At 42.6% G+C, this 23,837-nt stretch overlaps 1 protein-coding gene across 3 annotated transcripts in view; it reads right to left on the reverse strand.

The window, feature by feature from the left end:
- ELFN1 (extracellular leucine rich repeat and fibronectin type III domain containing 1) overlaps positions 1 to 23,837 on the reverse strand; it is a 192,074-nt gene that overhangs the window by 152,257 nt on the left and 15,980 nt on the right. The window contains exon 3 of one of the 3 annotated variants that reach the window (XM_027874280.1): positions 22,463 to 22,536. The exons of the other annotated variants lie outside the window; for them this stretch is intronic. The gene's annotated coding sequence lies outside the window, so the exon portion shown is untranslated. The remainder of the gene's footprint in view (positions 1 to 22,462; positions 22,537 to 23,837) is intronic. 3 annotated transcript variants of the gene reach the window in all.

Genomic DNA, 23,837 nt, shown 5'->3' on the forward strand with positions numbered 1-23,837 from the left:
GTGTGTGTGTGTGTGTGTGTGTGTGTGTGTGTGTGTGTGTGTGTGTGCGTCTTAGGGCTAAGGGAGGTTCTAGAACTACAGCACATAGTAGGGATACATACTGGAAAATGATGTACTTCCTGCTCTCAAGGAGCTTATGGTCTAATAGGGAGTAGTAAGATGAACTGATAAGCAATGATTTAATCATTCAGATTTTTACAAACTTAGAATAGTGAGCCACGCATTGGGGCAGAGAGGATGGACAGCTGGTTCAGAGAATGGGTCACTGGTTTGGAGAATGACATAGCTGGAAAGGCTTCTTGGAGGAGGCAGTCCTTATTACATGTAAGGACAGACAGAGGGTAGAAGCTGGGACAGCAGCCTATGGGCAGCGTGGACGAAGGCAATAAAAGTACAAAGAGAACAAAAGAGAAGGTCCTTGAGTGAATAAAACCAGTGTACTTATACCAGCCACCTCCTGTTATTCTGGACCCTGGTTTGACAGGGAGCGTATCATAAAACAAGTCTATATTTTGTACTAACCACATTGTAGGATCAAGTCCCAACATGATATACTGGACAGACAACTGTCTTTTGAGCCAGGGAGAACTGGATTTAAGTCTAACCCCTGATACAGAATGGCTATGGTATTCCTAGATGGTTTCTCAGTTACTCCATCTACAAAACGGGGATAATAAAAGCACCCGCTTCAAAGGGTTGTTTCGAGGCTCAAATGAAATTATATACGTAAAGGGCGTTGCAAACCTTATAGAGTTATATAAATGCGTGTTGTTGTTTAGTCATCTCATTTATGTTTAACTCTTTGTGACCCTTTTAAAGGTTTTCTTGACAAAGATGCTGGAGTGGTTTGGCATTTCCTTCTCCAGCTCATTTTACAGATGAGGAAACTGAAGCAAATAGAGTGAAGTGACTTGCCCAGGGTTACAAAGCTAGTGAGTGTCTGCGGCCACGTTTGAACTCAGGAAATCGAGTCTTCCTGACTCCAGGCCTTTCACTCTCTCCATTCTATCTAGCTGTCGCAATATAAATGCTAGCTGCCATTGTTCTAGCAGTGCAACTTAACTCTCAGTCTCCTAGGCAATTGGCTTTAAGAGGACTATAAGAAGAGGGGAGGGGAAAGGAAGAGCATTCATACAGCATCTACCACATGCCAGGCACTGAGCTTTACAAATATTATCTCATTTAATCCTCACAACAATCTTTCAAGGGAGGTGCTATTATTATCCCCTTTTTTACAGTTGTGGAAACTAAGGCAGAAGTTAAGTGACTTGCTCAGGGTCATAAAGCTAGTAAGTATTGAACTCAAGTCTTCCTGACTCCCGGACACTAGCTGCCAACATGAATTGGTGGAGAGAGTTTCCCCCATTGGAAGCTCCCTAAACTAGTGAAATCACAGGTCTAGTTCCTACCCCTTACCTAGCATCACTGACTTCTAGCTGGTAGGGACCTTACAGATCATTTAGCCCAATCTCTTCTTCCTACAGAGGAAATGGAAGCCCAGGAGGTGCTCAAGGTCACACAGGATATGTTGGGTAGCAGCTGCTAGACTGACTAAAAAGAACATGACTAACAACCCCAACAGTCCCAGCTCACCCTTCTAGAATGGTTTATGTTTTGATGGGCAGTTTCCTTAATAAAACTGTGAGGCAGGTAGATGAGATAATGACGGTGATGATCATTCACAGAGGTTGTCTTTCTATAACTTATTACAGACAGGAAACCTGGAGAAATCCCTTAGAGGTGCCCTAGAGAGGTTTCTGGCAGCAGATTTATTTATGTGGATTCAAGAGATGTTAATAAAACAACCCCTAAGAGTTAGATAGAGACACAAAAGGACAGCTTCTGGAGTATTCAACCTGACACGTCCTCCCCTTCCCCTGCCCCCCCCACCTTTTGACAGAGATGGCACAAATCAAAATCATCATCCCACACAAAGGAAAATCTTCCAGATACAAAATGAGTGCAGGCTTTTCCCTTCCTGTTCTATCTCCCCCACCTTACCAAATCTTCTGGGTTTTTTGTTGGTTTGTTTTTTGGTGTTTTTTTTTTTCAGGCATTCAGGTTTAAATGAGTTGCCCAGGGTCACACAGCTAGGAAAGTGTTTGAGGTCAGATTTGAACTCAGGTCTTCCTGAATCCAGGCCTGGTGCTCTATCCACTGTACCACCTAACTGACTCCTTGCCATACTTTCTGCAGCAACTGCTAGACTCAGAGGGTTTCTGGGACCTTCTCACAAGCCCCTTTTCCCCCAAGTAAGTAAAGGGCCCCCAGCTCCACTCTGCATATATCATTTCTAGTTGCACTTATCCAAGACAAACAATTTACATGGCAGCCCATCAGTGAGCGTCTCATCCCCTCTCTGCTCTTAAGGGTACCGCCACCAGCCCTGGTCAGTCTTGATACTGAGCCAAGGGAGCACAGCATTCATAAAAACCAACTGTCTGGGAAACAAAATACAGCAAGGCTGATTTCACAAGCCACTTATACTTCTTGGGCCTCAATTTCCTCCCTTGTAAAATGGGAATGGTATCATCTGATTGACCTACCATCATTTTCCTGTATGTATACCTACTTTGCGCTGCAGACCAAATAAGATTGTAGATCTGGAAGAGACTTTAGAGTATCTAATCCAGCCCCCTCATTTTACAGGAGAGGAAACTGAGGTCCAGAAAGGGAGATAGAGGAGCACAGGATCATAGAGTTGGAACTGGAAAGAGACCTCAGAAGCCAACTAGTTTGCCTCATTTAAGAGATTGGGGACTAGCACAGCAAGTTATGGGGCAGAGCAAGGATTTGAAGTCAGAAACTCCAACCCCAACACTTTCTATTGTACAAAGTCACCTAAATAATTATGGACATGAAAATTCAATTCAATTAAATAAACTTCATTAAGTACCTACTATGTACTTTGAGTAATTTTTGTTGAGTACTTTTTCAGTCATATCTGACTCTTCACGACCCCATTTGGAGTTTTCTTGGCAGAGATACTAGGGTGATTTGCCATTTCCTTCTCCAGCTCATTTTTACAGAGCAAGAAACTGAGGCAAACAGGGTTAAGTGATTTGACTAAGGTCAAACACCTAGTACGTGTCTGAAGCCAGATTGAAACTCACAAAAATGAATCTTCCTGACTCCAGCTTCAGTTATCTATCCACTGAGCCACCTAGCTGCCCACCTATAGTCAGGGGATAAAGAACTGACCTCGAAATCAGGAAGATCTGTGTTCATGTCCCATTTCTGACATATACTGTCGGTGCCATTGCAAGGAAGTCACTTGACCTCAGTATCCCAGGCAACTAAGTTTTTTTTTTTGCTTTTTGGTGAGGCAGTTGGGGTTAAGTGACTTACCCAGAATTACACAGCTAATAAGTGTCAAATATCTGAGGCCAGATTTGAACTCAGGTCCTCCTGACTCCAAGGCTAGAGCTCTATCCACTGCACCACCTAGCTGTCCCTTCTCTGACTTTTAAGATGCAAAGCAGATTCTAATCTGGATTGGTACAGGGGTTTTCCTCATCTAGAGTTCCCTACATCAGGGCAACTAGGTGGTGCAGTGGATAAGGCACAGGCCCTAGAGTAAGGAGGACCTAAATTCAAATCTGGCTTCAGACACTTACTAGCTGTGTGACCCTGGGCAAGTCACTTAACCCCAATTGCCTTAAAAAAAAAGAGCTCCTTACATGGGTGAAGTTAGATATCCAGTCCAAAAACAGAGAGCAAGGCAATATGCTAATGACTTGGAGATACAAAAATGAAACAATCCCTGTCTTAAAGAAGTTTACATTCTTTTTTTAATTAATTTAGTTTTAGTTTTCAACATTCACTTCCATAAGCTTTTGAGTTTGAAATTTTCTCCTCTCTCCCCACCTCTGATATATGCTTTACATATGTATTCCTATTAAACATATTTTCACATTAGTCATGTTGTAAAGAAGAATGAGAACCAATAGGAGGAAGCACAAGAGAGAAGAAACAAAGCAAAACAGAAAAAAAGAGTAAATAATATGCTTCAATCTTCATTCGGACTCCATAGTTGTTTCTCTGGATGTGGATAGCATTTTCTATGAGACTTTTGAAGATGTCTTAGATTCTTGCACTGCTGAGAAAAGCCAAGTCTGTCAAAGTTAGTCATCATATAATGTGGCTCACTACTATGAACAACGTTCTCTTGGTTCTGCTCACTTCACTCAGCATTAGTCCATACAAGTCTTTCCAGGTTTTTCTAAAGCCTGCAATAGTATTCCATTACATTCATATGCCATAACTTGTTTAGTCATTCCCCATATTGATGGGCATCCCCTCAATTTCCAATTCTTTGCCACCACAAAAAGAGCTGCTATAAATATTTTTGCACATATGGGTCCTTTCCCCATTTTTATGATCTGTTTGGGATACAGCCCTAGAAGTGCTATTGCTGAGTCAAAGGGTATGCACATTTTTATAGCTCTTTGGGTATAGTTCCAAATTGTTCTCCAAAATGGTTGGATCAGTTCACAACTCCACCAACAATGCATTAGTGTTCCAATTTTCCCACATCTTCTCCAACATTTATCATTTTCCTGTTCTGTCATGTTGGCCAATCTGATAGGTGTGATGTGGTACCTCAGAGTTGTTTTGGTTTGCATTTCTCTAATCAACAGTGATTTAGGGCATCTTAAGAAGTCTACATGTTTCTATAATGCAAGGGACTGTTGGTAGCAGTTTGGGTACCATGGCAGAGTGGATAGAGAGCTGACTTTGAAGCTGGGAAGACCTGGCTTCACAGTAACACATACTGACTTAGTGATTGTGGATAAATCTCTAAGACTTCACCTCACGACTCCCTCACCTGCTCTGGCCTGGTCTATCTCTTTGCCTCCCTGTGACCTTTCCCTCAGACCTTTCCATTCTCTGAGAGCAATTCAGACCTTGGGCAGGAAGTACCCAGGGAGCCTGTGGCTCATAGAGCCTTTGAGTCAACATCAAAATTTATTCTTCGTGTTGGTGCTGATGAAGCCAAGAAAGTGCTGACCTGCATTGGTAAAAGGTGTTTCCTCACCTGGAAGTTCCCTATACCAATTAAATCACAGTTCCAGACTAGTAGTGGTAGCAATAGTATGGATTTCTTTGCCAACTTCAGGATGTTATAGAGGAGGATTGCTGTCCACTATAGGTTGGACTGGCCTACTCCTGAAGTTAATGCCTGTATGATTCCATGAACCCTGCTCTCTCTACTCAACATCTATTAATGACCCTAATGTGTTCTACAGCTATCCTCAAGACTATCCTGATTTGGTTAGCATGGAAACCATCCATCTCCAAATTCCCATTAGCCTTATGAATGGATACGCTATTCAGAGGCATGGCTACCACCCAAGAAGGCCACATCATGGATGGAGGGCCATGAAAGAAGAGTACCAGAACATACAGAGTTGAGGACATTTCAGGGTCAATGGGCAAAGGAGACCTGGATTTATTATTGTGCAACTGTACATACTATTTGCACAACAGTCAGCAAGCACATCTCCCACTTGATTGTAAGTTTGCAGTATAGGGGAAAGGGAGAGAAAGCAGACAAAGAAGAAAAAGGGAGAGAAAAGAATGGCAAAGGAGACATGAACCAGTAGGGGGGAGATTAACGTTAGCTACCCTTAACATCAACCAAGAGAGGTCTGGCTCAAGTTAAAACTTGAAAAACAAACAGAAATTTGCAACAGTGTTATCATTCAATTAGCACCACTGATGACCAGCAATTATCAGCACTTCAAGTGTGTAAGCACCCCTCTAGCAGACCAGTTAATGAGCAGCCCCCCTGTTGGGTCTTCCAAAGATTTAATCATTAACCAGACCTCTCCAGCTAGTGCTAAGATTAGCCAATTAATGCTGACATTAGCCAGAGTTTATCCATTAGGCCTTAGACTCAATGTCAGAGCTGAAAGCACCTTAGAGATCACCAAGTGCTCATTTTAGAGTATGAAATTGAGCCCTAGAAAAGTAAAAACTTACTCAGGGTTCCACAGATAGTGGCAAAAACAAAGGTTATATTGTTTTATTTTTTATTGTTAAATTGCTAATAGAGCATTCCATCTTGAAATTCCATAATGAACTTATACTGTAATATTGTGTATTAAAGTTATTTTATTTATTGTCTTAGCCCCCACTAGACTGAAGTCAGTCACCATGTCTTATTTAAGCTCTGTATCTTCCCTAGTGCCTTGTACAATGTTCTGCATGTAGTGGGCACTGAATAAATGTGCACCGAATGAACAGATCTAGTATTTATAACAGGATAGAGAAAGGGACCAGACCTGTAACTTTGTTGGTAAAGAGAATGCCCCAGGAATGAAATTCTCTGGTAGATCTCTGCAAATGACAATCTTAAATAGTTGCCTTAGAGAACTGAGAAGTTAAGTGATTTGTTCATGGTCACACAGCCAGTATGTGTGGGACTAAAATCCACGTCTTCCTGGCTTCCAAGGCCAGTGATCTAGTTCCTAGCCCATGCATAACCACATTAACATCCAGAGCTATACAGCGGCTATTTTGACTGAAACACCCTGGCTCTTCAGAAAACTTGGCTTATCCCATACCAACACTCTGACTGTCCCACTCAGACTATCAATAGTGGGGCTGAGACCAAGAAAGGGTGAGGTCTATCAGTGGGTGGAAAAATGGCAACAGTTTCAGGACCTCCTATTTGCAATTACTAGGTATACAAATGAGTTCACAGTAACAGAGGGAAGTGTTCCCAGAATGAATCATTCCCACTCACATCACGGGGTCAGTAGCTGCTGTGCTACCCATCCTGTCCCTCCCCCGATCTAGCCTGGTCTACCTATTTGCCTCCCTGTGTTGGCTCAGACCCTTCCATTCTCTGAGAGCAATTCTGGCCTTGAGCAGGAAGCATCCAGGGAGCTTGTGGCTCACAGAGCCTTTGAGACAGCGTCCAATTCTATTTCTCATGCTGGTGCCGATGAAGAATTAGGGCTTGTGGGTCATTTAGGGACTATTTATCCTTTTCCGGGGCGGGGGGGGGGGGGAGGGAGAGGAGGTAGGTGGTAGTCAGAAACTGAATTTAAATGCAGATGATATTTCTTCTACTTTAACTGCTTTCCCACCCCCACCACCCTTTGGTGAAGAAGAAACAACGGGTAACTGGGTCAAAAAGGCAGTAGTTAGTATTTGCATGGGACCATGTGGGTGGAATGCCAGGCAGTTGTATCTATTCCTGAATTGACAGGATTGTGATACTGACTTTAAAATTAACCTGTGGGCTCGGCCAAGGGCATTGGAAACTGGGTGGATTGCAAAGCCAGTTAGGAGTGTCATGGAGGAAATAGGTGCCATTCTGGTACCTGCAAGCAGCTCCAGAACCTAAGAAATTATAGTAAAAGCTACTCAAGATGTATCAAGGTCTTGCGGAGAGGCAGGATGGATAGAATGCTAGACTTGGGAGTCAAGAAAACCTGGGTTCAAATCTGCCTCAGACACTTCCTAGCTGTGTGACCCTAGAGTCAAGTCACTTAACCTATCTCAGCCTTGGTTTCTTCATCTGTAAAATGGAGATGATGATAATGCACGTCACAAGTCTAGTGGGAGGATCAAATTAGTTCATATGTGTAGAGTGCTTCGAAAATGTTATAGCATTAAATAAATCAGTTAGTTAGCTTAGACTAAAGAATAGGTTGAAAGTCAATGTGCTGTCTTGGCTAGAAGGCTGGCCTTGGGGAATCCTTAGGATGACCTGGGTTCAACTGTTGCCTCTGACAGATATTAACTGAATAACCATTGGTAAGTCAAGAGACAATTCTCTTAACGCTATAAATGATACATGAGTTGCTAATCTATATCAGTGAAGGAAATTCCTTATACCAGCAAAGTCAAAGATCCAGACCCCCTCCCTTAAAAAAATGATAAGATTTTTCCCCCTACTAAATTTCATTCTGATGCCTTATAATGATGAGATGACGACCCTGGTTGCTATGCCAGGCTATGCCAACAAATGGCAACCTCTGGTTGATCCCATACAGCTGCAGAAGATTTCAGTAATGGGCCTAGATCAATCAGTCACTCAAAAAACATTTATCCAGCACATACTGTGCGCTCAGGCACTGCAGCTAGGCATTGGGAATACACAGACAAAGAATGAAACAATTTCTACTCTCAATTAGTTGGACTCTGTGTCCGTTGTTCAAGGACCAACCTGGTCAGACTCAGAGAGGTTCATCTATGGCCAGAAAGTTAGATCATATGGAGCATGGTGATGGATTTATTTCAGCCCCTGAAATTTATGAGGATAATCTACTAAGGCATGGGGGGCCTGGGATCTGCCTCGGTAGACAGAGCCCCTACATCAGTGAAATGGCATATTTTGAAAAAGGAAAGGATAGGTTTAGCAAGTTATATAGCTGATCAGAAGCTGTTCTGGTCAGAAACTTTCATGTTTCCTGACCTTCTGCATCTGCTGAATTATTTATGCATTTATTCCGTCCTTGTAAATGCATTCTTTGCTAGACTTAACCTGTCTCAGCTGTGAGAAGTAATTAGGGGAACTGGGAAGAGGGAAGACGGAGGCAAGCTAAAAGCTTTGAATCAGGGGACATTGGACCCCAGCTGAGCTCCTAGAGTGCCCAGTAGGCTAATGATTAGATAGAGAACAGGCCTAGCACTGAATTCCTTATTTGGGACAAACCTTAGGAAAGGTTGGAGAGCATTTCCTTATAGTATTCCATGCCTGCTCTTTAGAATTCTTACCTAGATCCTGACCTTTAGTCAGTCAGTCAGTCAATTAGCATTTAAGTGCCTACTAGGTGCCAGGGACTTAGCACAGCGCTAAGTTATCCAGACTCTCTGCCTGTGTCCCTGAATTTTCTCAAGTCATAGGATCACAGCTCTCTCTAGATGAACTTCAGAGTTAGCATTTATATACTATGTGCCAGGTACTATGCTAAGCACTTTAGAAGTATTATCTCATTTGATCCTCACTACAACCCTGGGAGGTAGGTGCTATTAGTATTATTGTTGTTGTTTTATTAAAGTTGAGGAAACTGAGGCAGACAGAGGTTAAGTGACTTGCCCAGGGTCACAGATATAGTGTCTGGGGCTGGATTTGAACTCCGTCTTCCTAACTCCAGACCCACTATTCTATATACTTCACCACCTAGAGTCCATCTCATCCACCTCACTCATTTTACAGAAGAAGAAAAAGGAACCCAGGGAAATTAAGTGACTTGCTCAAAGTCTCACAGGGAATAAACATCAGAGCCGAATTTGAACCCAAGTCCTTTGACTTTAGGGTCAGGGCTCCTTCCATTGTACCATGCTGTCTCTCTAGTGCGTAAGCCAGGGATCCTAATCCTTATCTCAGCTACATGACCTCCTAGACTTGACCCCTGACCTTCACAGACAAGTCAATTAATATCTCAGTGCTCTAGTATCTTTGAGCATCCTTCTTGTTTCACCCCCTCTTCCCTCACACCTGATTGGAGAGGGATAATGTAGGAATTAGAAGGCAGGAACCCTGGGTGCTAGTCCCACCTGTCACTAACTCACAGCCTCTCTAGACTTCAGTTTCCCAATCTAGAAATTGAGATTGAAGTAAGTGATCCTTCCACTCCTTCCAGCTCTAAGGGTCATTTACTCTATGTATCAGTATCAGTGTTTTCCAAAGTGAGTTGGCCTCAAAACACTAGGGCTTTAAATATATTGTTAATGCCCATGAAATTTCCAGGGAGCTTAGGTTTATGGGGTGCTCCCTAGGATAAATGAGAATGAGGGAGTTTTTCAAGAAAAAATAAACTGATCTTCCTATCCCCCAAATTGGTTTATTGATACACAATTTAATATTTTTTGGAGATAAATATTGCTTAGTATAGAAATTTTCTCATTGAACTTCTAACCACAACACAGAACAAAAGGATTAATACAAATAATTCAATATACAAGGACTGCAGTAGAGCGCCCTGAGGCTCTGTGCTGGCCCTTGGCACTATTTAACATTTTTATCAATGATTTGGGGAAATGGTATAGATAGGAGATAGCTGGATTACAGTGAGGATTCAAAAAAGATCTTGACAGGTTAGAACATTGGGCTGAATCTAAGATGGTGAAATCCAATATTTGGGTTAAAAAAAAATTAGCTCCTTTAGCATAAGACTGGGGTGGCAGGACCAGAGAGCAATTTGGCTGAAAAAGATCTGAGGGTTCTAGTGGATCCTAATAGAGGAGGTCAATGCCATCTTGGGCTGCATTTCAAGAAGTATGACTTCCAAGAATAAGGAGATGACAATAGTCTCTATACTCCGCCCAGGTCAAACCTCCACTGGAGTATGGCATTCAGTTCTGGGCATGACAGTTTGATAATCCGGAGAATGTCCACAAGAGAACAGCCAGGATGGGAAAGGGCTTTGAGTCCACATTTTTAACCTAATATGTTAAAGATCTGGGGTTGTGGGCAGGGGCAGCTAGGTGGCGCAGCAGATAGAGCACCAGCCCTGGAGTCAAGAGGACCTGAGTTCAAATCTGGCGTCAGACACTTAACACTCACTAGCTGTGTGACTGAGCAAGTCACTTAACCCCAATTGCCTCACCAAGAAAAAGACAAACAAACAAACAAAAACACACACACATACACACAAACTAGAGGCATTTAGCCTGGAGAAGAGGAGACTCAGGGTGCATCTAATAGCTGTGATCAAGTACTTGAAGGGCCATCATATAGACCTTGTTTGTTCTGCCCAAGATGAGAGAACCAGGAGCAATAGGTAGAAATAATAAAGAGACAAATTTAGACTTGAAAACAGGGGAAAACAAACAACTTGCTAATTGTCCTTAAGTAAAATGGGCTGCCTCAGAGAGGAATAAGCATTTATTAAACACCTCCTGTGTACCAGTTACTTTACAGATATTATCTCACTTGATCCTCACACCAATCCTGTGAGATAAGTGCTATTATTTTCTCCATTTTACAATTGAGGAAACTGAGGCAGACAAGTGACTTGTCCAGTGTCTTATAGCTAGGAAGTTTGAGGCTGGGTTTGAATTCCAGGCTTCCTGATTCCGGACAAAAGGCTCTATCCACTGTACCACCTTGCTGTGGCAGTGAGTTTACCCTTCACTTGGAGGTTTTTAAACAGAGACTGGATGATTATTTGTAATTAGTCAGGTAAGCAGTGTGAGGAGATTCCTTTCAGGTACTGGTTGGAGCGGGTAACTGCTCAAGGCCTCTTCCCACTCTAAATTTCTGTGTCTCCCAGGTGCCACCGAGTACAGTTTGGGGAACACTAAACTGGTAAGAGGGGCTCATTCTCCCATTTAACTCAATGCATTACAGTTGAATGTCTCTTCAGTGCCTGTCAAGAGCAATGAGTGCTGGAGACATAAAGACAAAAATGAAGCAGTCCTTGCCTTCAGGAAGCTTACACTCCACAAAGGAACATAGCATTTATGTGACAAGTAAGTACAAGGTAGTTTCGAGCAATTTGAAGAATTAGGAAAGGCTTTGCCTAGAAGGTTCTACTTGAGTTTAGCCTTGAAGAAAGCTAGGGCTCCTAAGAGGGAGAGTTGAAGAAGGAATGCATTCTAGGCATGGGGAATGATGTGTGCAAAAGCATGGAGTGGGGCAGCTAGGTGGCGCAGTGGCGAGAGCGCCAGCCCTGGATTCAGGAGGACCTGAGTTCAAATACTGCGTCAGACACATAACACTTACTAGCTGTGTGACCCTGGGCAAGTCACTTAACTCCATTGCCCAAACAAAATAAAACAAAACAAAAGCATGGAGGCAGCAGTTCAGGAAAACAGTTTGGCTGGAATGTAGTGATGAAGGAGAATAAAAATTGTCTGAAGGTGGCTAGGAACCATATTGTAGAGTGTTTTATGCCCTAGGGAAACTAGGAAGCCTTAACTGGCAGGCAGCTTTCCATATGGTGTGATGTCCTTTATGTCCTAACATGCCTCTTATTCATCCATCACATGGGATGAAAGTAAACCATTAGTGAATCATTCCTTCGAGTTTACCTGAGAGATAGACTGGTACTATGGACAGAGTGCTGGAGTCAGAAAGACTATGAATTCAAATCCTACCTCAGACACTTAGTAACTGTGTGCCTTTGGGCAAGTCACTTAAATGCCCTGAGCCTCAATTTCTTCATTTACAATGTGAGGGAGCTGGACTAGATCCGGGGCTCTTTTTGTGTGACATAAAGCCCTTTGGCAGCATGGTTTCCATAATGCAACCTCTTTGGTCCAGTGACACTGGAAGCTTAGAGGACAATAGAAGGGACCCCCACTTCACAACCTTGTTGTGGGCCAGCCAGCCCCACTGATAGCAACGAAACCAGCTTCAAGCCTTCTCATCAAGATTTCTAGTGGCAGGTATCTGACCATTTCTTAAGACAGCAAATTCTAGGGGAAGCTAAGTGGCACAGTGGATAGAGCACTGGTCCTGAAGTCAGGAGGACCTGAGTTCAAATCCAGCCTCAGGCCAAACACTTGACACTTATTAGCTGTGTGACCTTGGGCAAGTCACTTAACACCAACTGCCTACGCAAAAAAAAAAAAAGATAGCAAATTCTATTGTAGGGCAGCTCTACTGGTCAGAAAGTTCCTAATAGAGAGCTAAAAAAAAAAATCGTATTATAGGGCAGCTACATGGCTCAGTAGGCTTGAAGTCTGGGAGACCTGAGTTCAAATTTGTCCTCAGATACTTACTTACTAGCTGTGTGAGCCTGGGCAAGTCACTTAACCTGCGTCTGCTTCAGGTTCTTCAACTGTAAACTGGAAGCAATAGCAACACCCACCTCACGTTGTTGTTGTGAGAAATGAGGTAATGTTCGTAAAGCACTTAGCACAGCGCCTGGCCTAGTAGGGGCTTAATAAAATGCTTGTTCCCTTCCAGTCTCTTTCTTGACTTCTGCCTGTCGGTCCTAGCTCCTTCCCTACAGTACCACACGGAACAAGACAATATCTCTTCCCTACGAGATAGTCCTTCAAATATGTGAAGACAGATGTCATGTCTTCATATCCCTGAATTAGACACCAGATGCCATGTCCCCTCCCCATCCTAAAACCAGACACCAGATGTCATGCCTTACCATCTCAAACCAGACACCAGATGCCACATGCCTGTCCCCCATCCCAAACCTGACATGATAACTTGAGTGTCCTATTCAGGCTCCAGGGGATGGGACAGGAAGGATTCTCACGGACTGCCAAGAGAGCTAAGACCTTATCGACAGACCTCTCTGGGCTCCTTGTCCCAGGATGCAGTTTGCACCAGCCAATCACCAGATCCCAGGAGTAGAGTTTGGGGATGTAGTAGGTATCCTCAGAGGCTATAGAGAGCATGGCATGGAGACAAGAGGCTAGGTGGCTAGGTCAGGCACAGAGTCCAAAGGCTTTGGGGACCAAAGAGGTCCCCACGTTGAATTTGGAGTGTATGAGAAGAAAAGCACCTTCATCTTTTGCTTTAAAAATCAGAGGTAGGCATAGAGAGGTGGGGGGCAATGGGTATGGAATATTGGATAAAGAAGCTGCATGCAGTATCTTTATCCATTGGTAGTGCATAAATGCTTTTCTCTGTCATTAGGTTCTTAGGATAGATAGAATCATAGAAAGGTCCATGGAAGCCATCAAGTTCAATCTCCTCCTTTTACAGGTGAGGAAACTGAGGCTGAGAGGGGTTAAGGCTAGGGGCACAGTATCCAAATGAAGATTTGAATAGAGCACTGGACTAGAGTCAGGAGGGCCTAGATCCAAATCTTGCCTCAGATACTAGGTGAATGAACCTAGGCAAATCACTCAATTATTCTGTATCCCCATTTCTTCATTTATAAAGTTGTGAGGGAGTTTGAACATGATGGCCTACAAGGTCCCAAGCTCTGTATCTATGATGCTAGAGAGGATCTCCTCTAAATCCTATCCTATCAAAGGCCCAGAGGCTTATCAGGAAATGACTGTTAGGTTAAAAAAAAACCCCAAAGAACATCAATAAAACTTAAAAAATAAATGAGTAAAATTCAAGCAAACCATATAAAAATTGTGAAGGGTGTATGCTGATTGGTAAATGTCACTTTTGCCAACTCAGCGACTAGCGACAATCCAGGCTTTCTGCTCCAAATATGGATAGGAGCGATAGGACTTTGTTTTCCTGATTTGTGTTTGACCCACAGATTTGATTTCCAGCTGGCCAGACCTGGGGCTATGAATTAGCACTCAGAATGCCTCCAGAAATCAATGCCAGCATTCTAAAGAAAATCTTCCCAAGGTCAGAAAGGTCTCCTGAGTCCTCCCTCCCACCCCCTCCTTAAAAACACAATCAACTCAACCCAACTCAATCACCAGCCCACAAGGAGGCCATGAGCCAACATCTATCACCCTCCCTAAGTCTAGGGACTTCCTTCAGATCCATCTGGCAAGGAGGACAGTCCATAACAAATAAACAACAGACTTCACAGGATTAGGGGATCAAAAGATCAGAGATCTAGAGTTGGAAGGAACCTCAGAGGCAAATGAGTTCCAAGCCTTTCATTTTACAGATGAGGAAACTAAAGTGTGGGTAGTTCAAGGTGACTTGGCCAGGGTCCCACCAATAGAAAGGGGCAGAACCAGAATTTGAATTTGGGTGTTAGGACTCCAAGTTCAGGACACTTTTGGGGTGGGGATAGGGAAGAGAAATCAAAATTAGTCAAATCACTCAAATTTCTATGGCATTCTATAGGTACTCCAAGTATCACACAGTCAAAGATTCAAAATCAGATGGGACTTTGGAGGTCCGCACTAGAATAAGGGTTCCCTCTACAATGTACCCAACAAGTAATCATCTGGCCTCTGTTCTCAGAGGAGAAACCCACTTTTTTTCCACAGCCGCCTTTTATATTTTGGGATAGCTTCAACTGTTTGGAAGTTTTCCCTTATATCAAGCCTGCATCTGCTTCATTTATCCAAGGCTCCTAGGTCTGCCCTCTGGAATCAAGTCTAGCCTCTCTTCCCAAAGATAGCCCTTCATAAACTTATCCCGTTTCCCCCTGCCTCCCACCCCCAGCCCCCAAGTCTTCCCATTTCTAAACTAAATCTCTCCAGCTCTTCCAACTGACAAGACCTCTCATCAGCCTGGGTGCCTTCTTTCGGATGCTTTCCAGCTTATCAAAACCCATCCTAAAATGTGGCACCTAGAACTGAATTCAATATTCCAGATGTGTTCTAGCCAGGGAAGGGTCTAGACAGACTACCACCTCTTTAGACCTGGAGACTAAGCATCTCAATGCAGTCAAACATTGCATTTGATTTTTTTTTCTTTGCTTCCCTAGTACATTGTTGATACATATGAAGCCATATGGATACATATAGGCAGCTAGGTGGCTCAGTGGATAGAGCACTAAGCCTGAAATCAGGAAGACTCATCTTCTTGAGTTCAAATCTTGCCTCAGATACTTCCTAGCTTATGACTGTGGGCAAGTCACTTCACCCTCTTTGCCTCAGTTTCCTCATCTGTAAAATGAGCTGGAGAAGGAAATGGCACACCACTCCAGTATCTTTGCCAAGAAAACCCCAAAATCAGGTGATGAAGAGTCAGACATGACTGAAAAATGAATGAACAACAACAACAACATGGATACATATGGTCCACCCAAATCCTGATCTTTTTCAGATCAAATGATGGCTAGCCATACTTTTCCTAATTTGTCAGTGTGTAGCACACAGTAGGCAATGAATAAATACTAGTTGACTGACTGAAATTGATTTTTTTTGAGCCTAAGACTTTACCTTCATTCATTCTTCAAATTTTATCTTGTTAGATTTGATCCAATTATTATAGATAAATTATTATATTATAGATAAATAATTATGGATAATAATTATAAAACTAGATAAAAACCATTATAGATAAAAATAAATTATAGATTAAATTACTATTATTATTATTATGGTGAATTGAGAAATCGCTAACTGCCCTGCCTTGGGCAGAGAAAGAATGCCAGTAAATGTCTGGCTAAGAAGCCCCCATTTCTGCTCAATGCCAGGCTTGTGATCTATTTCTCAGACCACTCGTCTATTTCCTCTTTCCATCCAGGTAGTTTGAAATAGTCCCCAAATGACAGTATCCCTTTGGTTTATGCTTCTATTGACCTACACTCAAATGTTCTCCACAATGCTTCTCTCACCCCACCCCACTCCAGTTCTTGTATGTCCCCACATGAGTATATCTTAACATATGATCACACACATATGCAAACACATGCACATCTGCATGCACACACGTATACACACATTCACACATTTGTCTATCCTTGTTCCTTTAAAATAAGATATATTAAAAAAATAAAAATAAATAAATTTTAAAATAAAATAAGGTGTATCCTTCCAGAGCCACAGTCCAGTCTTAGATCCTATCTCACCAAGTCTGTTATCCCACATTATATTTAAGGAAACTGAGTCTCAGGGAATTTGAGTGACTTGCAGACAGACATAACTAATAAGTAGCAGAAACAGGCTTTAAACACAGGTCCTCCCTCCATACACAGACCCATGATCCTCCCCCATGCCTTCAGCCTCTTGCCATACGACTTCCCTGCCACAAACGTTATTCCTAAGAAATGGAGTGGGGGTGAATTACAATATCAAAAATAAAGGCAATCCTGGAAAGCACCTACAACTTTATAAGCACAAGTAGCAGACAGTCATTTTGGTGCCTTTGCTAAAAACTGCATCCCTCATTCTTTAAAGCAGAGGTTTTTAGACTTTTTGTATCCAGGATCCCTTGAAGAATCTGGTGAAGTCAATGGACCCTTCTCAGAAATTTTTTAAAAATTCATAATTGAAGGAGATGCTAAGCTTCAGGTAGAGGTTAATGAAAATAAATATGTAATTTTTCCCCATCTAAGTTCATTCAACCTATCCACGGATCCCAGGTTAAGAACCCTTGATTTAAAGGGATTTCCAACCTTTGGGAGAAATGAAATCTGCACAGCTTATGAACTCCTTTCTCCCCGAACCCCACACCCATAGTTCCAAGTATGGGTTTTACACCATTCTCAGAAATAGATAGCCAAGAGAAGGGGACCAGAAGGAAATGGTATTCTCGCTCCTCTCCCTGAGGGGAACATGTGACTCATGGGGTCTCCCCTAACACCTTGTGGCTTCAGTTACACACCTGACCTGCTAATAAGTCACGAAGCCCTCGGCCCAATCCTTAATGAATCAGGTAGTGGGAGAGGGAAACTCCCAGTGAGAATCATGGAAGGGGAGAGAGAGAGAGAAACAAAGGAGCAGAGAAGGGAATCACTGACAATACTATGCTTCACCTCCCCCTTCCTCCCTCCCTCAAAGCCAGCAGAGTATAAAATAGAAAATTCTTCTAAAATGGCCTTTCTCTGCTCATACGCAGGCAATTATGGGTGTGTGTAAACACATTTCCGGGCTCAGTGTTGTTCAGTGTTGCAGCAAACTACTAATTTTGTTACTTGGTCTAAATAATAAAACTATTACTCAAGCTAAATAGCAAACAGTCACTTGGGTTAAACAGAATTGGAGAGCAGGTTGAGTCTCCTCTGGCAATTCTGCATTTCTCTCAAGCCCACGGAGACTTTATCTCTTAGGGCTGTGCTGTCTAGGGGGAAAAATACCTGGAACTTTTATTGGGTAAAACTGGCTATCCCAGGAGGGAACAAGGAATAGGTATAGGGGAATGAGCCTGATTTTCAAGTGTTTACATCCCCCAGGGGACTTGACCCAAATCGCCTCCCCCTTCAGCACTGTCAGCTGTGGCTTGTGCGGGAAGTCTGACTGGGAGATGAGCAGTAACTCTGCTTCCCCAGACACCAGACACCAGCCGGATTGGCAGAAACACCTCCCACATTTGGGATACTTTCCCAGAGAACCCAAGGAGGGATTTCCTCCCTTCTTCTTTCTACCCCCAACCTCAGCCCACTCACTCACGGTTCTCTTCCCTCAATTACTCCACTCTTTGCCAGTGGCTTTTGTCGAGTTCTTTGGGCCTTAGGGACCTGGGGACATCATTTAAGGAAAGAAGAAATAGGCTAGACGAAGGGGGTGGGGAACCTGTGGCCCTCTAGGTCCTTAAGTGCGGCATGGACCTAGAGGGCCACATGTGATCTTGAGGCCGAAGGTTCCCCACTCCTGAGGGTCTTGTGGGTTTCCCCACTCCTGAATTCCAACCTAAGGCCTCCAGAATTCAGTGAAGTAACAAGAGTCTGGGCCTAAGGGCCCAGAGATCTGGGTTTTGATTTTTGGCTCTGCTATTAATGAACTGTTATGAGGACGAGACAATGAGATGTTGAATAAGTCGCTAGCTTCTGTGAGTTTCAGGCCCCTGGTCTGTGAAGATCAAATGTGATACTATATGAAAAGTACCTTGCAAACCTTTAAATGCTATAAAAATGTTAGCTATTTATTTATTCATTCATTCCTTCCTTCGTTCATCCATTGTGGGCAGAATCTATGATTTTACTGACAGACGTAACTTCAGGTTAGGAAACCCCATCCACTAACAGGTATCAACACCTTTGCAACCCACAATTTCAGAAATGGAGAACCAAGAATTGATAGTGGGAAGCCATGGATAGACTTAGGGGAAATGGGGGTGGTCTGTGAACTTAGATGGGAAAAAATATATGCATTTATTTTTACTAACCTTTGGATTCCATTTTAATCCCATGTATTTTACTTTATACATTTAAAAATATTCTCCCAGACTTCACCAGACTGCCAAAGAAGACCATGAGACAAAAAAAGTTAACAAGCTCTGTCTTAGTAGCCTCAGGCACCGAGGATGGGACTTGCCCAGGGTCAGATGTACCCTGGGTCTCAGAGGCTGGATCTCCATGTGCTATGCCAATGTGGATAAAAAAGAAACAATGATCCCTGATACGTATCTCAAAGCTATTGGGAAAATCAAGTGAAATAATGAATATGAAAGGACTGTGTTATTATTATTGTCATGGAGGCAGGATGATACAGTGGAAAGAACACAGGATTTAGAATATGGGGCCTGAGTTCAAATACCAGCTCTATAGCTCACTATATGCCTTTGAGCAAATGCCTCAGTTTCCTTACCTGTAAAATAAAGTTAGGATTGCATTGGATGACCTCTAGGGTACCTTCCAGCTTTTAATCGATTATCCAATGGTGTTTAAGATCGCTTCCAACTTTAAATCCATGAGTTATCTTACTCCTTCAGAATGAGAATGGACAGCGAACTGGGTATATTCTCTTCAGACGGTTCAGGGCATTTTTGGTGATGATCAATTCAATACAAAAAGCTCTCCAGGCTGAAGGTTCAAATCCCAAACAGGTCAATCCTACATTAGCACAATGGCTCTGGAGTCAGAGGATCTGGGTCCACATACTACCTCTGATACTACCTGACTGATCCTGGGTAATGCATGTTTCCTCCATCTATTAAATGAAAGGGTGAGACTTACCAGCTCTCCACCTAGGACCGATTCAGCAGGGGATTTGGAGAACCAAAGACAGCTCCTTCCACATGAACACGAACAAAATAGAATCACAAAACTGGGGGAAACTGGGAGGTTCCTAGAGAAATCAGCAAACCCTTTTCCCTTCTTCCACACGTGGCTTTTTTCCCCCTGATTAAACCATGTCTCTTTTTCTTAACTATCTACATGGAGTAATTCTTATAAAGACCATTTCAGGCCCAAGGCAGAAAAATCTTGAGCTCTCAAAACTCTCATTTACAGAACAAGGATAGGAATGCAGAGATGGGTGATAACTGATGATATCCCAATGCATGGGTGACTGAATTAAATCCTGCGGGCTCAGCTCCAACAGACGGAAATGAGTGCCTTGACTGGCTACATAAGTCCTTTTTGGTGCGTAGAACGTTTGAGATGCCCCTGGGAATGTCAGCAGAGTAACTCTTAAGTTTAAACAACACGTTCCCAGCCGGGGAAGCAGTGTCGATTATTCACAGAGCTTGGAGACCAGGTGCCAGGCTTTGCTGACCCCACTAAAGCCTGGGTCCCTCCCCCCAAGGTGTTCACAGGCAAAACCACTGACAAATTAATAAGAAATGCCTTCGTGGCCCACATTTCTCAGGGCCTCTCTCTGTGTGGGGGAGGAGTATCTTTGTATCTGTACACGTAGGCTTGTCGTATTTGTGTGTGTGGTGTGTGTGGTATGTGTGGTGTATGTGGTATGTGTGGTGTGTGTGGTGTGTGTGTGGTGTGTGTGTAGTGTGTGTGTGGTTTCTCAACAGCTTTTTTTTTCACACCCGCTGCTGTTTGGTGGAGAAGTTTTCAAGCTTGCAGCCCACTCGTGTTTTGATCTCTAACTTTTTTATTTAAACTCATGTAGCAATATTAGGATTTCTGATGGCTTGCCTTTTTTTCCTTTCTGAAAAATCTCTCTCTTGTGTAATCACGTTCTCTAGATCTGACACGCTCAGCCTCTCTGAGTACTTCATAACAAGGAAAAACTGAAAATGAAGGCTTTCTTTTAAGTCCTCTTCCTGCCTCCCTACTTCCCCACCTCCCCCCAAGGGGGAAATATCAGTTCCAAGAACCAACCCAAAATGAGATCATCTTATTGCATCTAGTGATTTCTCTCTAAGGCGGGAAATGATCGGCACAGATGGAGATAATTCCAGGTTCCAAAGCTCAGACTCGAAAAGAACACCTGGAGTCTTCACAAGCCTCCCTCATTCTAAGTGATCTTGATCAAGTGACTTAGTCTCCTTGGGCCTCAGTTTCTTCATCTGTAAAATGACCACGATGGTCTCTGAGGTCCCTTCCAGCTCTAAATCTATAATCTTCTATAACTGGAAACTACAGCCGGAATTTTGAACTTCTCAAAGTGAAAAAAAAAAAAAAACCCAGGGGATTAATTCACATTACAGAACCTGAATCCTCAAGCCAAAATATAATCACGCATTACACCCAGCTTTATTAGCTTTATTAGACTGAAAAGCTCTATTATTTATTTATTAGATTGAGAAGCTTTATAGCTCTATTAGATTGAGAATATACATAATTACTATTACTACTTATGTATTAGATTGAGCTCTATAGCTCTATTAGATTAAGAATATCCATAATTACTATTTATGTATTAGATTGAGAAGCTCTATAGCTCTATTAGATTGAGAATATCCATAATTACTATTTATGCATTAGATTGAGAAGCTCTACAGCTCTATTAGATTGGGAATATCCATAATTATTATAGTCCTGGAAAGATGAAAAGGGTTGTGAGAAGGTCCTAGGATCATAACTTAAAAGTTAGAAGGAACCTGAAAGGATTTCTAGTCCGAATTTCTCTTTTGGAGATGAGGAACCTGAAGATCAAGGGCCTAAATGACTTATCCAATATCACACAAGTAGTACATGGAAGAACTAGTATTTGAACTCAGGTCCTCTGCGAATGTGGGCCCTCCCCCCCATTCTAACTCTCTTTCCCCCTATACCTCAGCTGCCTCTCAGAATGATGACATACAGCAGCAAAGGAAAGATAAACTCCCGGATGAGGACTACAATACCTAGAAGGCACAGCAATGCTCCCAGTATGATACATAACCCACCAAAGAGCTCTTTGCCATCCTAACCCTCTGGGTTTTCAAGTCAGTCTTTTCGGCACAATTTTTGCTCCCTTCAAAAGAAAGCATCTGCTTTTATTATGGACATCAACAGGAAAATAGGATTTGTTTTACAGAAATCCACTTATAAACGGATCTAGCTGGAGCAGACCTATGTGGCAAAGCAACAACAACCTGTATTTTAATCCTTGGGTTATGGGGACGGCCTCTTGCCATCTTCAAATAGTATACCCTCGACAGTATTCAGTAAATCTCTCTCTCACGGGACCTCACCCAAATGCCAGTGCTTGGGATCAAGGGAACAGGGGTTGACACTCTCAGGGAGAGTTCTTTGGTCTCTTCAGCACCCACTAGCCTCACTTACACAATCACATTGCAGAATGCCACCAGCTTATCTCATGTGATGACTCCCCGCTCTCTTCAGAGCTAATTCAACACAGTGTCCTATACAAAGAGACTCTCATTCAATAAAGATGTGCGGGCTTTAACAAAATAACTGAAAGAGGAAGATGGGACTAAGAGAGACCTTAGAAACTAGTCTAATGTGGTCATTTGACAAAAATGGAAACTGAGACCCATAATGGTGAAGGAACTTGCCTGAATTCACACAGTCAGTGACAGAAATAGATTAGACCCAAGCGACTCATGAAGCCATGTCCAGGGCTTTCTTCTCCCTCTATTCTGATAGTCTTTGCCTTCTAGGAAACCATACGTGCAGGGACTGGCCTTATCTTTGGGCAGAATAGGTAGCCAAAAATACCTCTCTCACACAGTTAGCTAATGCCTCTAAGAAGAGATAAAAAGCTCACCTCTGAATTCAGAAGTGAGACAAACCAAAAGGCACTTGAGGAGAGGGACCACAGAGCCTTGAACTTACTTACACTAAGGTATAAATGACTGATATAAAATCCTTACCTGGGAGCAGGTTTTGATAGGAAGAAGAACAGAGCATGGAGCACACTGCTGACCTGAAGATATTAGGAAGGGTCCTGCAAAGGGCAGAAAGAGGAGGCTAGGGGCAAATTCTCCTACTTCGCAATCTAGCCAAAGGCCAGCCATGCAGATATCAATAAATACATAACTATACGTGGAACCTTGAGGGATACTCTCTCCTGCTGCTTCTCCAATGCAGACATACATGTTTTTTAAGAATTAACCTCTTGGGGGCAGCTGGGTGGTGCAGTGGATAGAGCACCAGCCTTGGAGTCAGGAGGACCTGCATTCAAATCTGGCCTCAGACACTTAACACTTACTAGCTGTGTGACTCTGGGCAAGTCACTTAACTCCATTGCCTAGCCAAAAAAAAAAAAAAAAAGAATTAGCCTCACTTATAAGGATCCCTAGAGAGGGAAACTCCACAATGCCTATCAACAGAGTCTAATAATTTTCACTTGGCAAGAAATGCTCCTTGAGACATAACTTAAAGCTTCCTATCTCTTGGCAGAAAGGTGGTAGACTACTGTTGCAGAATGTGACATACACTGTCAGACATGAAGAATGATTTATCAAAACAAGTTCTTTATTAAGCAAATCAACTCTACTTTGTTATAAGGGAAGGTCTGCCACAAGGGAGAGGAAGTCTTTGAAGAGTGAGAGCAATATTTTAAAAAACAGTAATAAAACTTTTTTATTTAAAAAAAATCATGGTGGATAGGGCACTGGCCCTGAAGTCAGGAGGACCTGAGTTCAAATTCGGCCTCAGACCAAACACTTGACACTTACTAGCTGTGTGACCCTGGGCAAGTCATTTAACCCCAATTGCCTAAAAAAAAAATAAATACAAACAAACAAATAAATAAATAAATAGATCATGATTAAATAAGGTGAACCCACTTCACTTTCTTGTGATATCATGAGGGAGAGGGAGAAAGGGAAGGCGTCCAAATTGTTGGGCTGGTGACTTTTAGGGAGAATGCAGAAAAGAGTCTCACAGGATGAGCAGACATGGATAGGTTACAATCTACATCGTTCGAAGGAACTCCTGAATCAATGAGATCAGAGATTCAGTTGGGTATCTTGAGACCTACTCTAAAACTCTGATGATACAGTTTAAACCTGTCCCTCTTCAGAGTACAGAAAAGCTCATCCTCATGTAGCTAAGCATACGAATGGCACAATTACCTAAGATTAATAGAATCGTAATTTTACAATTAATGGAATCATAATTCATGGTAGAGCTGGAAGAAACCCTAATTAAAGGACATCTGGTCCAACCCCTTCATTTTACAGCTAAGGCAACTGAGACCCAGAGATGAGGAGGGTGAATTGTCCAGCATCACACAGCTAGTTA

The sequence above is a fragment of the Vombatus ursinus genome, unplaced genomic scaffold (genome assembly GCF_900497805.2).
Source record: "Vombatus ursinus unplaced genomic scaffold, bare-nosed wombat genome assembly UNPS02014807.1, whole genome shotgun sequence".
NCBI lineage: Eukaryota > Metazoa > Chordata > Mammalia > Diprotodontia > Vombatidae > Vombatus > Vombatus ursinus.